A 15,785-nucleotide genomic window follows, 5' to 3' on the forward strand; every position below is an offset into this window, starting at 1 on the left:
GAAAGGAAAGGAAAGGAAAGGAAAGGAAAGGAAAGGAAAGGAAAGGAAAGGAAAGGAAAGGAAAGGAAAGGAAAGGAAAGGAAAGGAAAGGAAAGAAGTCATTCAAACAGAAAATATACAAACTGGGTGAGACAGAAAATGGCTACACTACCTTTCTTTACTGCTTTTAGCCTTTTTTATAGATTTTAGACAAAAATTTCTCTATTAAGAAAGAATTATCCTATAGAGAAAATATTATATAAAAGGGGAGTTACAAAAAGTTATAAATAAGTTCAAAACACAGCTTCATACTGTAAGCTCATTATCAGTTCAAGGCAAGAGTTTTTTTTTTTTTTTTTTTTTTTTTTAACATGACCTGGCCTCCATAGTGCATAACAGTGGCTTCATTCCTGGATTTGAATGTTTTTCCTTGGACACAAATTTGCCACAAACTTATATCTACTTTAAGTGTAATTTATGAAAGCTCATTGTATTTCTTATTGTGCACCCTTTACATTCTCTTCTTGATTCTAACATTACATCTTCTTAGCAAAGCAAATAAAACCTTTTAAAGCTGTCTTCTAAAGACTATTTGAATCAAATCAAGAACTCTATTAAATCATTAATTCATCTAAACAGCATTAATTCATAAGATTTCATCTTTATATTTATTTGCAATAAGTCTGCTCAATAGAGTGGGTTAATGCCAAGAAACATTTAGGTATGTAATTATGACAGGGAAGGCATATCAGCAACAAGAAGCAATCCTGGGATGAAGTCTCTTGGAGACTTGCCTCTAATATCTCACCCATTGCAGACCATAGAAAGGGGGTGAGCTACCTCCAGGAATGTTACCTGATAGCCATAGCCTTTCCTAGATGGCTCCTGACATAAAGTTTGTAAGAAAGTATTGGAAAGCACAGGTGGACAACCATTAAAATAAAATAAAAATTATGAATTGCTTTTCTATGCATTTGGTAAAACTCAATGGCAGGTGCATCATTGTACACCTGTGCCAATTAAATAATCAATTTATGATAGGGTGATGAAGACATAAAATACAAATAGAATTGATTGAAAAACTACCAGTCATAGATATTTATTCCTGGATTTCTGGAATGGTAAGAACAAAGTATAAATGTTCAAAAAATTTTATTTTTTTTCTTCCAGAAAAATCATATATAGGCACTAATATTTTGAGAAAATAAATAACTATGATTAAAATATTTACATCCACCAAATTCATTTCTCTGTGAAGAACATAAAAAAATTACAGATTATAAATAGATAAGAGTGGTACAATCTATTTGGACTTAAGTTTCACAGATGTGGTTCTTTTCTTCCTTCAGACTGAAAATTGTTCTGAAATGATTTCTTTACATAATCTTACTGTAGTTTTTTCTTTGTTCTTTCTGGAATTTCTAAAATGAATGTATGCATTTGCTTGGTAAGATAGCATCATCCCACTGTAACTTGGGCTTTGTTTTTGTCTGTGTGAATAGATTGTTTCAAATTATATATTCTTTATATTTTGAAATTTATTTTCTGTTGAATTTTGCATTTTAGTTATTATGGTCTTCAGTTCCAAGTTTTTTCAGGCATTTATCTTATAATTTCTTTTAAGAACATGTTTTTTAAAATGTTCTGTCACGATGTATTTGAATATTATATGCCATGTGTGCACAGGTGTCCTAACAGGCCAGAAGAGGGGATTTGATCATTTATTCCTGGAATTAAAAATGCTTGTGAAACATCTGACATATATGCTATGGCTCAAGTCCTCTGGAAGAGATACAAATCTTTTAACCTTTGAGCTATCTCTTAAGACCTCTATTTTTCCCCCTTCTACATCTTTGTTGAATTTTGTTCATTTTTCCTAATTCATTATGCCACATAATGCTTTTTGTGTCAATGATAAAGCATGTATGTCCCTCTGGTATCATAAAATTATAATGAAACTGAAAAATTCTTGATGATATTGTACCACTCTAAATACAATTTTTGTGTTGAATGTGGATCTGTAGTGATGGTATTTAAACAATTGGAGTTTTTTCCAATTGTACAAATAGCACTCAAAATAAATTATGTTTACTATAAAATTATATTAAGTTAAAAGTTAATAAATTGCAATGTTATTGATTTACATATTTACTACACTTTTAAAAAAATTGGGATAATAAAAAACCTAGGATAGCAAAAACTATTCTCAACAATAAAAGAAATTCTGGGGGAATCACCATTACTGACCTCAAGCTGTACTACAGAGCAATTGTGATAAAAACTGCATGATACTGGTACAGTGACAGACAGGTAGATCAATGGAAGAGAATTGAAGACCCAGAAATGAACCCACATACCTATGGTTACTTGATCTTTGACAAAGAAGCTAAAACTATCCAGTGGAAAAAAGACAACATTTTCAACAAATGGTGCTAGCACAACTGGTAGTTAGCATGTAGAAGAATACGAATTGATCATTCTTATCTCCTTGTACAAAGCTCAAGTCTAAGTGGATCAAAGAACTCCACATAAAACCGGAGACACTGAAATATATAGAGGAGAAAGTGAGGAAAAGCCTTGAAGATATGGGCACAGGGGAAAAATTCCTTAACAGAACAGCAATGGCCTGTGCAGTAAGATCGAGAATCAATAAATGGGACCTCATAAAATTGCAAAGCTTTTGTAGGGCAAAAGATACTGTCAATAAGACAAAAAGGCCACCAACAGATTTGGAAAGTATTTTTACCAATCCTAAATCTGATAGGGGACTGATATCCAATATATACAAAGAGCTCAATGCATTTGTAATCCTGTGTGAAGAAAAACAATATCAACCAACCAGAGCTCCCAGGTACTAAACCACAAACCACTTGGAAAGACCAATGGCTCTAGCAGCATATGTAGTAAAGAATGGACTTGTTGGGCATCAGTGGCAGAAGAGGCCCTTGGTCCCATGAAGGCTTGATGCTCCAGTTTAGGGGAATGCAAGCACAGGGAGGTGGGAGTGAGTGGCTGGTTGGGGGTACATCCTCATAGATGCAGTAGGAGGGGGATGGGATGGGGGTTTCTCAGGGGAGACTTGGGAAAGTTGATAATACTTTAAATTCAAATAAATAAAATATATAATAAAACAAAAATATGTGTTAAAGACATGTCTGTATTCCAGCAAGAGGGATCAATGGTGTGTACTATTGTTGTGTGTGTCTGCATTCCAGCCAAATCAGATCTTTGGATATGATCTGATGCTGGAGCAGCCACATTACTGTATTCAAATTCCTCTACATTGAAAAAACTTTGAAGAATGAATAGAAACAATAGTACCTAACTTTAGTTTGAAGAGGAGTGAGATGAATAAGGATATTTCTGATAAAGAGAACAATATGGGAAGGATATAAATACATAAAATGTATGGCCAATCATGCAATTGGAAATAGATACTATTGAGACATAAATTTCATACTAATACAGTAAGTTTGAAATTTTTGTTAAAAGTTAGGACTAAACAAAAACTAAACCAATAAATTGTAGTGTTGGTTAAAGCTGATGGTTAAAACTATTCTTGGCCTTCAACTTGACTAAATCTGGAATTCATTAAAACATTTAAAGTGCGAAGTCTCAGTTTTAATCCATAACTTTTCTGGTAGAAATGTCTACTTTTAATCTAGGACTTCTAGTAGCAACCTGTATAAAGGATATGTTAGAAGGAAGCTCTTGGCTCTAGGTTTGTTTGCTCTCATTGTCAAGTCTACTTCATCACTGGCATTAGAGCCTACTTTTTTGTATTCTGAAATATACTGAATACCAGCTGAGGTAATCAACCTTGTGGGCTGAAGAATTAACTCCTGTATTCTTGGAGCTTCCATTTGTAGATAGCTATTGTTGAACTAGCTAACCATGCCGTGTCTAATAAATAATCCATTCTAATATATCATGTGTCTTTATAAAGATAGACATAGAGATATAGACATTCATTCTTTATGTTCTGCTTCACTAGAAAACTCTGACAAATATACTAGTTTAGGGAAAGCTACTTGAGAAATGAGATTTACGCAGTAGAAAGGACTGTGTTGGCTTTGATGCAAGTAGAATTACCCTTATTTTGTTTTTATTTAATGTCCATGGTTTACACACGACAAATGCTCATTAGTATGAGAGCTTTATAACAAAAGAGAGTCACTGGGATTTCTTGTACTAGGGTGAAAAGTCGATCTTTTAAAAATAATTTCATTTTTAGAATATTTCTATGCCGACTAATAAATGGTAAATGAAATAAATCACTTGAAGCTAGTTAGTAATTGGGAATTTAGGGTGATTTTTTTCTAAAATCTTTTCTTATTAGGTTATTTTCACTTTTGAAAGTTATTTCTGGCATAGTTGACATAATCTGAAATGATCTGTCTATATGGTGTAGGTGGTTCATTAGGCATCATTGGAAAAATGATATCCATGTTCCATTTACCAGCATTGAATGAGTTTTTCTTATTAACTCAAATGGATTTGAAGAATTGCAAAAAAAAATTTTAGGTTTAACTTGATAAGTTAGAGATAATATTTCACTATTTTAAAGTTAGAATCGTTTGCTATAGTCTACTTTATTTTAAGAAAAACAAATGTAAAAAGTATATGTCCTATTACCTAGACTTAGAAGGTATATATTACCTATATAAAATGCTTGTTATGAGACAAATATACCTTTCTTGGCATTTTACCTTCTCATTTTCTCTTAGAGTCACCCCTTGATTATCACATACATTTTTGCTACTATCTGAGGGGAGAAAGCAGATTTGTTTTTGTTTTTGTTTTGTTTTGTTTTGTTTTGTTTTTCTAGACAGGGTTTCTCTGTATCGCCCTGGCTGTCCTGGGACTCACTCTNTAGANCAGGCTGACCTCGAACTCAGCAATCTGCCTGCCTCTGCCTCCTAAGTGCTGGGATTAAAGACGTGTGCCACCATGCCTGGCTGAAAGTGGACTTTTAAATAACATCATGTTTTTATTTATATGCTATTTTCATTTATATGTGTGTGTGTGTGTGTGTGTGTGTGTGTGTGTGTGTATGTGTGTTTGAGGACATAAGTACAGTGCCTGAGGAGGGTGAAGAATGGCTCTTTGTCTCTTTGGGTTCATTATAAGTAAGATGAGGGACTGTTGCCAGAAGCCCAATATGGGTGCTGGGAACTGAGCTTGTATCCCATGAAAAAGCAATGGGTTCTCTCAATCATGGAATCATATGCCCAACCCTGATAAAATGTGTCTTTAAATTGAATTTATGTATAGAACTTTACTCAAAGCCTGAAGTTTTAATGAAAATGAACTTAAGATATAATGCTACTCAGATTTGTCCTTATGGATAAATCTGCTGAGATCACATCTTATTTTTTTGAAACTTTATTACATTCAGGAAACATGAAAAAATTCAATATCTTAATTACAGGAAGAATGAAATCATCACACTGCTTACCAGTGTTATTGCCTATTTTCTGTATTCTATTAAAAATGATAGAGTAGCAAGGTGAAAAATAATGTACTTTGGTAAATAACTTAGGTGTATGTTATGGCATTCCTTTGAAATTTTGAACATGAATATGATAAGGAAATATATTGACATATACTATACTCTGTAAACTGAGAAAAGCCTCAGTTTTTCAAATTATGCTTGTTTTACTATGGGAAGGAAAATCATGTTCATGTTCAATTCATTTTTACTTATCCCAGTTATTTTCAGATAATTCCATTTTTACTTCTAGTCAGACTCTTCTTGCTTGTCATATTTAATTGAGAGCAAGAGCTCAAGTCACACATCAGTACAAAGACCATCAGTAAAAATGTCATATCAAAATGAATTAAAGTAAATAGATTTATAGACTATCAGTGGTTCTGTCAAGATATTTTATATCTTGGCTCTCACATACCATATGTATGAAATGTCTATCATGTCTTCTTTTTTTAATGTGATATATGCATCAACAATTATAGCAATGGCTTAACAATGTAAAATCAATTGGCATAAAGCTGTAATAAAATTATGTGTAAACCAGTGCAAATATAAGCATACAGACTAATTGAACAAAACACCAATTATAGAAGGAAAGACTGAAAGTAATTAGTTATTGTATAATAAGTAGAGCGTATCAAATTGAAATGGAAAAATTATAAACAGTCAAGTATGCTAAGATAAATAGTCATATATGTATGTAAAATTTTTTTATTTAATTTATTTTTTACCATATTATTTTTTCCCATTTTCTCTTTTGTAATTACACAGACTTTGCTTTTATCCAAGGGTAAAAGTGAATTTTTAAAATGTAGTTCAGCTGCAATCCAGGAACCAGAAACACATTCTTCTCAGGATCCCTAGTGGCCACAGCTGGCAGGATCTCAAAAGAATTTACTCCCAAGTGTCCCACAATGAAGATGAATCAGAGAAGGGAACAGAAACCAAGGAACTTGACACTCAACCAACAAAGATAAGACCAAATATCAGCACTTAGAATTACAATTAGTCTAAATCCAGATGCCTGGAGGCCAGCATAAAAGCACAAAGACAGCTAGGATAATTATGTATCTACTCAAGTAAGGGAAGCCTATTGCAGTAGGCAATAAGAAATGCAATATAGCTGAAACACACAATAAAGACTTTAAAATAGGTATCACAAACATGTTAGAAGTTTTTAAAGAGGATATGAATACATCTATATATGAAATCTATGAAAACCAAGAGAAGAACCCAAGACTACAGCCCAGAGATGGCACCACCCATAAGGGGACCTCCCATCTTAATCACTAATTGAGATAATGCCTTGCAGCTGGATCTCATGGAGGCATTTCCCCAACTGAAGCTCCTTTCTCTGTGATAACTATAGCCTGTGTCAAGTTGACACAAAACTACCCAGTACACCTGGCAATCCTCTGCTGCATATGTGTTGGGGGCTTCATATCAGCTGGAGTACGCTGCCTCTTTGGTGCTCCAGTGTTTGAGAGATCTTGGGGATGGGGAGTACAGGTTAATTGAGACTGCTGGTCCTCCTACAGTGTGGCCCTTATCCTAGGCTTCCTCCAGCTTTTCCCTAATTTAACCACAGGGGTCAGTAGCTTCTGTCCATTGGTTGAGGGCAAATTTCTGCATCTGACACTTTCAGCTACTTGTTGGGTCTTTCGCAGGGCAGTAATGGTAGGTCCCTTTTTGTGAGTGCTCCATAGCCTCAGTAATCATATCAGGCCTTGGGACCTCCCCTTGAGCTGAGTCTCACTTTGGGCCTGTCACTGGACCTGCTTTTCCTTAGGCTCCTCTCCATTTCCATCCCTTCACTTCTTTTATACAGGAACAATTATGGGTCAGGGTTTTGACTGTGGAATAGCCATCCCTTACCTCACTTGATGCTGTATCTTCCTGCTGGAGGTAATCTGTATAAGTTCCCTCTTCCTACTGTCAGGAATGTCATCTAAGGTCCCTTTCTTTGAGTCCTGAGAGTCTCTAACCTCTCAGGTCTCTGGTACGTTCTGGAGAGTCCCCCCAACCTCCTACCTACTGAAGTTGCCTGTTTCCATTATTTATGATTGGTTAGGTGTCTCTTAAATTGCATTCCATCCCAGGTTCAGCTTATAAAAGGAAATGCCATAAAAGCTTATACACAGGTGCAAGAAGTGCTAGTGGGTGATTGGTTCTGGTCCAAGCTTACTGTAGGAAACTATACAAAGCAGTTCTACTAACTTCTATTGTGATTGTTTCCAAGAGCACAGAACATAACAGAATATGTAACAGGCTTGGCATTTGATAGTTTCCTTGTAACAACAGAAACATTTGAGAAAGTTCTCATATAATGGCAGGCTAGTGAGGTAACAGTTAACTAGGTATTAACATTGCACCTAGGTCTTAGTATATTACCTAGAACTTAATGACAGAAAATCCAGAGATCATAAGGACACACTTTAAAGGAATATGCTCCAAAAATTTGGAAAATTTTTTAAAAATGGATAATTTTCTTGGTAGGTTCAAATTACCAACGTTAAATCAAGATTAGGCAAGCAATTTAAGCATACCTATATTTCCTAGTGAAATAAAAACAATAAGTAAAAGTCTCTAAATCAAATAAAAGCCCAAGGGCAGATGGTTTTAGTGCAGAATTCAAACAAACTTTCAAACAAGAATATATAACAAGCTTTTTAAAAGTATACATTAAGAAAACAAATACACAACCTTAAAACTTAGTGCAAATTTAAAAATAATTCTCAAAAGGAAAATTCAAATGGCTGAGGAATGTTTCAATAAATGTTTAACATTCCTAGCCATCAGGGAAATGCAAATCAAAATCACCTTTAGATTTCATCTTACATGTATCAGAATAGCCAATATCAATAAAACAAATGACAGCTCATTCAGGTGAGGATTTGGAGTACAGGAAAAAACAACATCCATTGCTTGTAGTTGTACAATCTCATACAGTCACTATGGAAATCAGTTTGGCAGCTCCTCAGGAAGCTGGTAATGGAACTACATCAGGATTCAATCTTGGGCTTGTACCCAAAGAATATTTCATCACATTACGGAGACACTTGCTAACCTGTGTTAATTGCTGCTTTAGTTATAACAGAAAACAACCTAGAGTTCCATCAAAGCATGAATGGATAAAGACAATATATTACCTTTACATAATGGGATATTACTTGGCTTCTACAAATAATAAACATAAGTAAACAAGCAAAATGAAATTGGAAAGTAAATGGATGGAGCTAAAACAATAATACTCAATATGGTAACCCAGATCCAGAAAGACAGATGTGGCATGTATTCACTTATATATGACTGTTGATGTTAAGTCATTGATAAGTAGGCTATGAACCATATAACCAGAGATGATTACATATAGGATATGGGACTAGGTCAGAGCAATGGGTCATTCTAGGAATGGGAAATAGAATACATATATGAAGAAGTTTGAGGATAATACAGTAATATCGCCTCCATTCTTGTGTGGGTGTGGGTGTGTGTGGGTGTGCACACATACATTTGCATAGTTGATTATTTATGAGCTTTCCTCTGTTTAGTGTGAACATTAGCATGTGTACTGGTGTTCACTTGTTCATTAAGGATTTATGCAGTCATGATTTTGAGACCGTATGGATGTAATATCCATGTGTAGACAGTCATGTTTTTGAGACTCTATGGGTATAACTTTTGACACTTCCAGGAGAAACAATTTCATTATTACTTGAACTCTTAAAAATCTTTCTATCCCTTCTTCCACAGTGATCCCTAATCCTTAGGTTCAGGAGGTATGTTGTAGTGGTACAAAAAGAGATTCTGTTCCATAGTTCTGTTTTGATTGGTCTGAGTTTGCTGTAACGGTCTCCAGCTGTTACAAAGAGAAGGTTACTAAATGAACGGTGAGAACTCGACTTACCTGTAGAGGGAAGGACTGACATTTTGAATGTAGTTAGGCAATATTCTGGTTTAGTAAAATTGGTGTTTGTTGGATGTCTTCCAAGATACATGACTTCACTCTCCCTTGATAGTTGGCTAAGTTTCTGATACCAGGTATGATTTTCCTCTTACTGAGTAGGTCATAAATACTCTTAGAAAGATGTTGCTATTGCCAAGGTATGAGATAGAACAGTGATTGCACACTTCAGAATTTGCCACATGAAAAGTAGATTTTGGTAAAGTTTAAATGGGATAAAAACATAAACATTTTCCCAGAACAATTGCTGTTAAACTGGTACATAGGTGATCTGGTAATTTGCTCATGTGATGAAATCACATCTGATACAACAGCTCTGTTTGGATCCTCCATTTCAAACATGCTGTAGTTCACTGTAGCACCACCACTTATTTGGATCCTATTTGGAACAGTCAGGTGAATTGAATGGTGCTTTGATGAAAATCACTGCTTCTACATTTTCTGAGCCCCTAATGGTGACATTCAATAATTTAGAAATTTTTGATGCTATATTTGCATTACTGTTTTAATGGAAAGAAAAGCCTATATTGCTCTTTACTTTCTGTTTTCTGCCATGAGGACTTACACATTGTAGCTCCAGGTAACCAGGTCTTAATTTCACCAACTTATTTTAGGGTTTTTCATAACACTGTACCACAACATATTGTAGATCATCTGTTTATTGTGTCCTTAATAAATTTTGTCTTATCCAGTTTTATGCTCTTTTAGTGATCATTCTGCATCCTTACTATGTGTTCCCAAACATTTCTCTAAATTTCTGAGTGGATTAATGAAAGCATCTAAATTAAACTACTTGTAATTTTAGCACAACATATTGTATGTTACATTTCACAACTCTCTTTTGAAAATCTACTGAAACACAATTAAATTTGTAACTTTAGAAGCAGGGGCTTGTTAAGATGTGTTCTGATGAGAATATACATTATATAATAGGGAAGCTACATCAAAAGAGACACTCTAATTTTTCCAGTAATGTATGTAACTGAATTCAAAATCTTTTTGTTGATATTAACAAGAAATACTTAATTTCTTATCATTAAGTGTATGTCAGACTTATTTGCTAGTTCAACTTTGCTATTTTGAAGAAAAACATAACCTTGAGACAAGGGATGTAGACAACTCTAAGGTGATAAGTATGGTTCCAAACTAGGATTTGATGTTTGCAAATAAGAATATTAAAACCTCCATTTATTTATATGTAAGTGTTAAGTTTCTGCATTCCAGAACTTAAACACATTGCTTTAAGTTGCTACATCTGTGCTTATTTGATTTTCAATGTTTGAAAACTCAGCTCAGCTTAGTTTTAATTGTTTCTGAATCATTCCTTTGTGTTAATAGATCATAACATTAGCATTTATTGTATTGGTTTTGGACATATAATTTGGTTTGGTTTTTGTGGTTAGAATGAGTAATAGTCCCACAAAATGTAAATTTTGTCAGTTTATGTGAATATTCACCTCTCTTATGTATATGTTTCATATTAAAGTCTTATGATAATTTACAGTTGTCATGAATATTACACTAGAAGAAAACTTTACACAGTGCTCATATTAATATCCAGTCTCATATGACTGAATAGAAATCATAATTGCTACACACATGATAATGTATACTAGGTTATTTCTTTTATAGTAATAATGATTATGGGATTCCACCTATATACTATTTTGCCTTAATTTATATTTTTCTAATAAATAATGGGCATAAGGTTTTTCTATAAATACTTACCATTAAAATGTTGTACTGTTTGGATATATATATATATATATATATATATATATATATATATATATATATATATAGCTGACCTATTTGAATTTTATGGGGATGGTCGGTGGTTTTGTATAGATTAAAGCTTTAACATTTCACATTCATATTTACATTGCATATGTTTTTATTTTCTTGATAACAGGAATTGTTGTGTGACTTATTTTTCTTTCATAGACATATACACAAATGCTTATTTTATTCTTGTTAGGGCACCAATGCCAAACCGAAGAATCAATTCCACCCAATATAGCTCAATAAATCAATACTTTTCCTGTGGTTAGGAGGATAAGGGAAAATAACTAATTTACAGGAGCATAATTGAGGGGTTAGTTTTCAGTGTGGTTCAAAGGTAATGACCACATCTCTAAAAAGCCCAATGAAGTTTAAGCAAAGACTCAGAAACACTGCATTTCTGGAGCTGTTTAACCAACATTTGGGCAGCTTGGACAGAAGAATGCTGATTTCGACAGCAATGATGTCTTGCCTTTATCATCTTTAAGAGGATATCTGTGAATCTTGGACATATCTGAGGTTCATATACCTCACAGGTTTTATGAAGTTTCTGAACCATTTGAGATTCCCTCTTTCATCCAGTTCAGGTTATTTCAAAGTGAAGAAATAGCTACATAATAAGCAGAAAACACTGGTATTTTCTTTCTGACCTCAATGGCTATCAAGTTAAACTAGGTAGCATCATTTACTAACAAGACATCCTTTTGTTCATTGAACGGCAGTGATAACATAAAATTAACATCAAAATGCATAAATCAGTTTCTAGATTAATTTTGCATTTAAATTTTAGTTTGCTACTTTTTCTATAACCAAGATTGTTTTTCTATTATTCTGTATACCTATATTTATAGGAGTTTCCTTTTTCAAAGTTGATATATTTTAATAATTACTTGACTGTACCTAAATGTTTGACATTCCATAAACATATCAGAATTGAAAGTATTTTTGTAATATTGATTTTAATTTTTCAAATCACCCTGTCAATATGTTTTCTTTACAGTATTGTCCATATGTTTGTGTATGTTGATGCAAAGAAAATTATCAATATAATATTTATTTTGTTGAACTAGTTGCAGACCTTGAAATTACTGCAATGAATAAGATGTACGAAATATTTCTCTGAAAATCAGGCATGTGCTATTCATTTTACTTTTTTATTATTGATAATTTAAATTTGTATTAAAATATTTTTTTCTTAAGAAGTTAAAGTATGTAATATATTTTATGATGTAATTCCAAAGTTATATTTCCAAATCATACTTTCAAGATAGGCAAAGGGCCTCACGTGCAACCTGAGCACTCTAGAGGCTGAAGTAGTAGTCACAAACGCAAAGCAAATTTTAAAGAATGCAACAAAAGGTGAGATATTTTTATAAGTAAAGACATTCTTTAAAATGTGAGTTTTGACTAAAATATTATTCAACAATTGTTAGTCAGTTGTCTATAGTCATGTGTTTGCATGTATATACAATGTTTTTACAAGCATATATGTAACCACACATAGCATTTAACTCCTAATACTCTTGCTTCTCTGCTTGGCTTTCCCCTGTTTTCCTCTTCTTGACCTCCAGCCTCACCTTCTACATTAAAAGTTGATCAATAGGATATATTGTATTAGTTCATATTTTTTATTCGTCCATATTTTTAACCTAAGCTTTCTAATAACACTAGCATATTTATACATTTTTAGGTTAATGTTGCTTTTAAAACTAGGATTATATTTGAATAATTCCGGTGCCTCACTTTTTCTATTTCTTTTTATTAGATATTTTCTTCCTTTACATTTCAAATGCTATTCCCTTTCCTAGTTTCCTCTCAGAAAATCCCCTATATCTTCCCCCTGCCCTGCTCCCCAACCTACCCACTCCCACTTCCTGGCCCTGGCATTCCCCTGTACTAGGGCATATAATGTTCCCAAGACCAAGGGCCTCTCCTCCCATTGATGGCCAACTAGGCCATCCTTTGCTACATATGCTGCTAGAGACACAAGCTCTGGGGGTGCTGGTTAAATCATATTGTTGTTCCTCCTATAGGAGTGCAGACCCCTTCATCTCCTTGGGTAATTCCTCCAACTCCATTACTGGGGACTCTGTGTTGCATCCAATAGATTACTGTGAGCATCCATTTCTGTATTTGCCAGGCACTGGCCTAGCCTAACAAAAGATAGCTATACCAGGGTCCTGTCAGCAAAAACTTGTTGGCATATGCAATAGTGTCTGGGTTTGGTGGTTGTTTATGGGATGGATACCTTGATGGGGCAGTCTCTGGATGGTCCTTCCTTCCTTCTCAGCTCCGAATATTTTCTATATAATTCCTTACATGAGTATTCTGTTCCCCATTCTAAGAAGGAATGAAGTACCCATACTTTGGTCTTCCTTCTTCTTGAGTTTCATATGTTTTACAAATAGTATCTTAGGTATTCTAAGTTTATGTGTTAATATCCACTTATCAGTGAGTGAATATCACGTGTGTTATTTTGTCCATCCATTTGCCTAAGAATTTCATAAATTGATTGGTTTTAATAGCTGAGTAATATTCCATTGTGCAAATGTACCACATATTCTGTATCCATTCTTCTGTTTAGGGACACCTGGGTTCTTTCCAGCTTCTGGCTATTATAAATAAGGCTGCTATGAACATAGTTGAGCATGTGACCTCATTACAAGTTGGAAATTCTTCTGGGTATAGGCGAGGAGAGATTTTGCTGGGTCGTCCATTAGTACTGTGTCCAATTTTCTGAGGAACTACCAGACTAATTTTCAGAGTGGTTGTACCAGCTTGCAATCCCACCAGCAATGGAGGACTGTTCATCTTTCTTCACATGCTCAGCAGCTTCTGCTGTCACCTGAAATTTTAATCTTAGCCATTCTGACTGGTGTGAGATGGAATCTCAGGGTTGTTTTGATTTGCATTTCCCTGATGACTAAGGATGTTGAACATTTTTTCAGGTGTTTCTCAGCTATTTGATATTCCTCAGTTGAGAATTCTTCTTCTTTTTTTTTAAATATATTTTTTTTAAGTTGGAAGACTATTAATGACAGCTTCTATTTCTTTAGGGGATATGGAACTCTTTAGGTCATTAATCTGACCCTGATTTAACTTTGGTACCTGGTATCTGCTAGAAAATTTTCCATTTCATCCAGGTTTTTCAGTTATGTTGAATATAGAATTTTGTGTTAGGTTCTGATGATGTTTTGGATTTCCACAGGTTCTATTTTTATGTCTCCCTTTTTATTTCTGATTTTGTTAATTAGGATACTGTCCTTGTGCTCTCTAGTTAGTCTGGCTAAGTCTAGTTAGTTATTTATCTTGGTGACTTTCTCAAAAAACTAGCTCCTGTTTTGATTGATTCTTTGTACAGTTTTTTTTTTTCTTTTCTACTTAGTTGATATCAGCCCCGAGTTTGATATTTTCCTGCTATCTACTCCTCTTGGGTTAATTTGCTTCCTTTTGATCTAGAGCTTTTAGTTATGTTGTCAAGCTGATAGTGTAAAATTTCTATACTTTCTTTTTGTGCACACTCAGAGCTATGAGTTTTCCTTTTAGGAATGCTTTCATTGTTTCCAAATAAGGTTGGGTATGTTGTGGCTTCACTTTCATTAATTTCTAAAAAGTCTTTAATTTCTTTCTTTATTTCTTCCTTGACTAATTTATCTTTGAATAGACCCTTTGAGGAGCCCCTGCTGGGTATCCCAGGCTGGCACATCAAATAATTGCAGAACTTGGTGCAACCTCTCCCAGTGAGGCCACACAAGGCAGCCTAGTTAGGGAAACAGGATGAGAGGATGTATAGACATGGTTTTCAATATGTGTTTGTTTGTTGTATTGTTTTATTTGAAGATGTTTAGTTCCTGCTTCCATTCCACTAGGATTAAATTGGGTCAGAAGAGGGACTGAGGATTTCCTCATGTCAGAAGAAAGCTGGATTCACCACAAGGTTTGGCAGAGTCCACAGGTGATGGACTTAATGTAGTAAGACATATCCTTCAAATAGTGTGCCTCAAGCCTGCAGATGAGACTGTGAAATTGCAATGAAGGACAGGAGGATAAAGATATCTTATCTGATTTCTAGACCAGTGTGGCCACTAGGTTACAAGATAGGGAGTGTTTCTAGATACTGTAGGTTGACACAGAGAAGTTGAAAAGGGCTAGAAGGGGTGTTCAAAGGGTTTACAGGATAAAGAAAAGTAGAATTTGCAGATGTAATCCTGAGGTAATGGACGTAGAGAGTGAGTACAATCCCCTGAAATTGATCTCCTACAGGACTTGGGATGTGAGTGTGAAATTTGCAATAGAGGACAAAAAGCAGAGTGAAGATTGTCTATCTGATTCAAAGGATGGTCTGGACATTGGATTTCCAGGTAGAAATGCCAAAAAAGAATGGGAATGCATTCTAGGGAGTTCAGGATATATAAGATTGATGCCAGGTAATACCAAAGCTTGATTCAGCATGAGTTCTGATGCAGTCACCAGGGAATAAAGGCAGAGAGGGAGGATAAATAGCTCCATGGATTTTAACTAGACTCTTTTTTTAAAATTACCTACAAATTTTGATCATATTATTTGTCT

Source organism: Mus pahari, chromosome X (assembly GCF_900095145.1).
Source record: "Mus pahari chromosome X, PAHARI_EIJ_v1.1, whole genome shotgun sequence".
NCBI classification, from domain to species: Eukaryota; Metazoa; Chordata; class Mammalia; order Rodentia; family Muridae; genus Mus; species Mus pahari.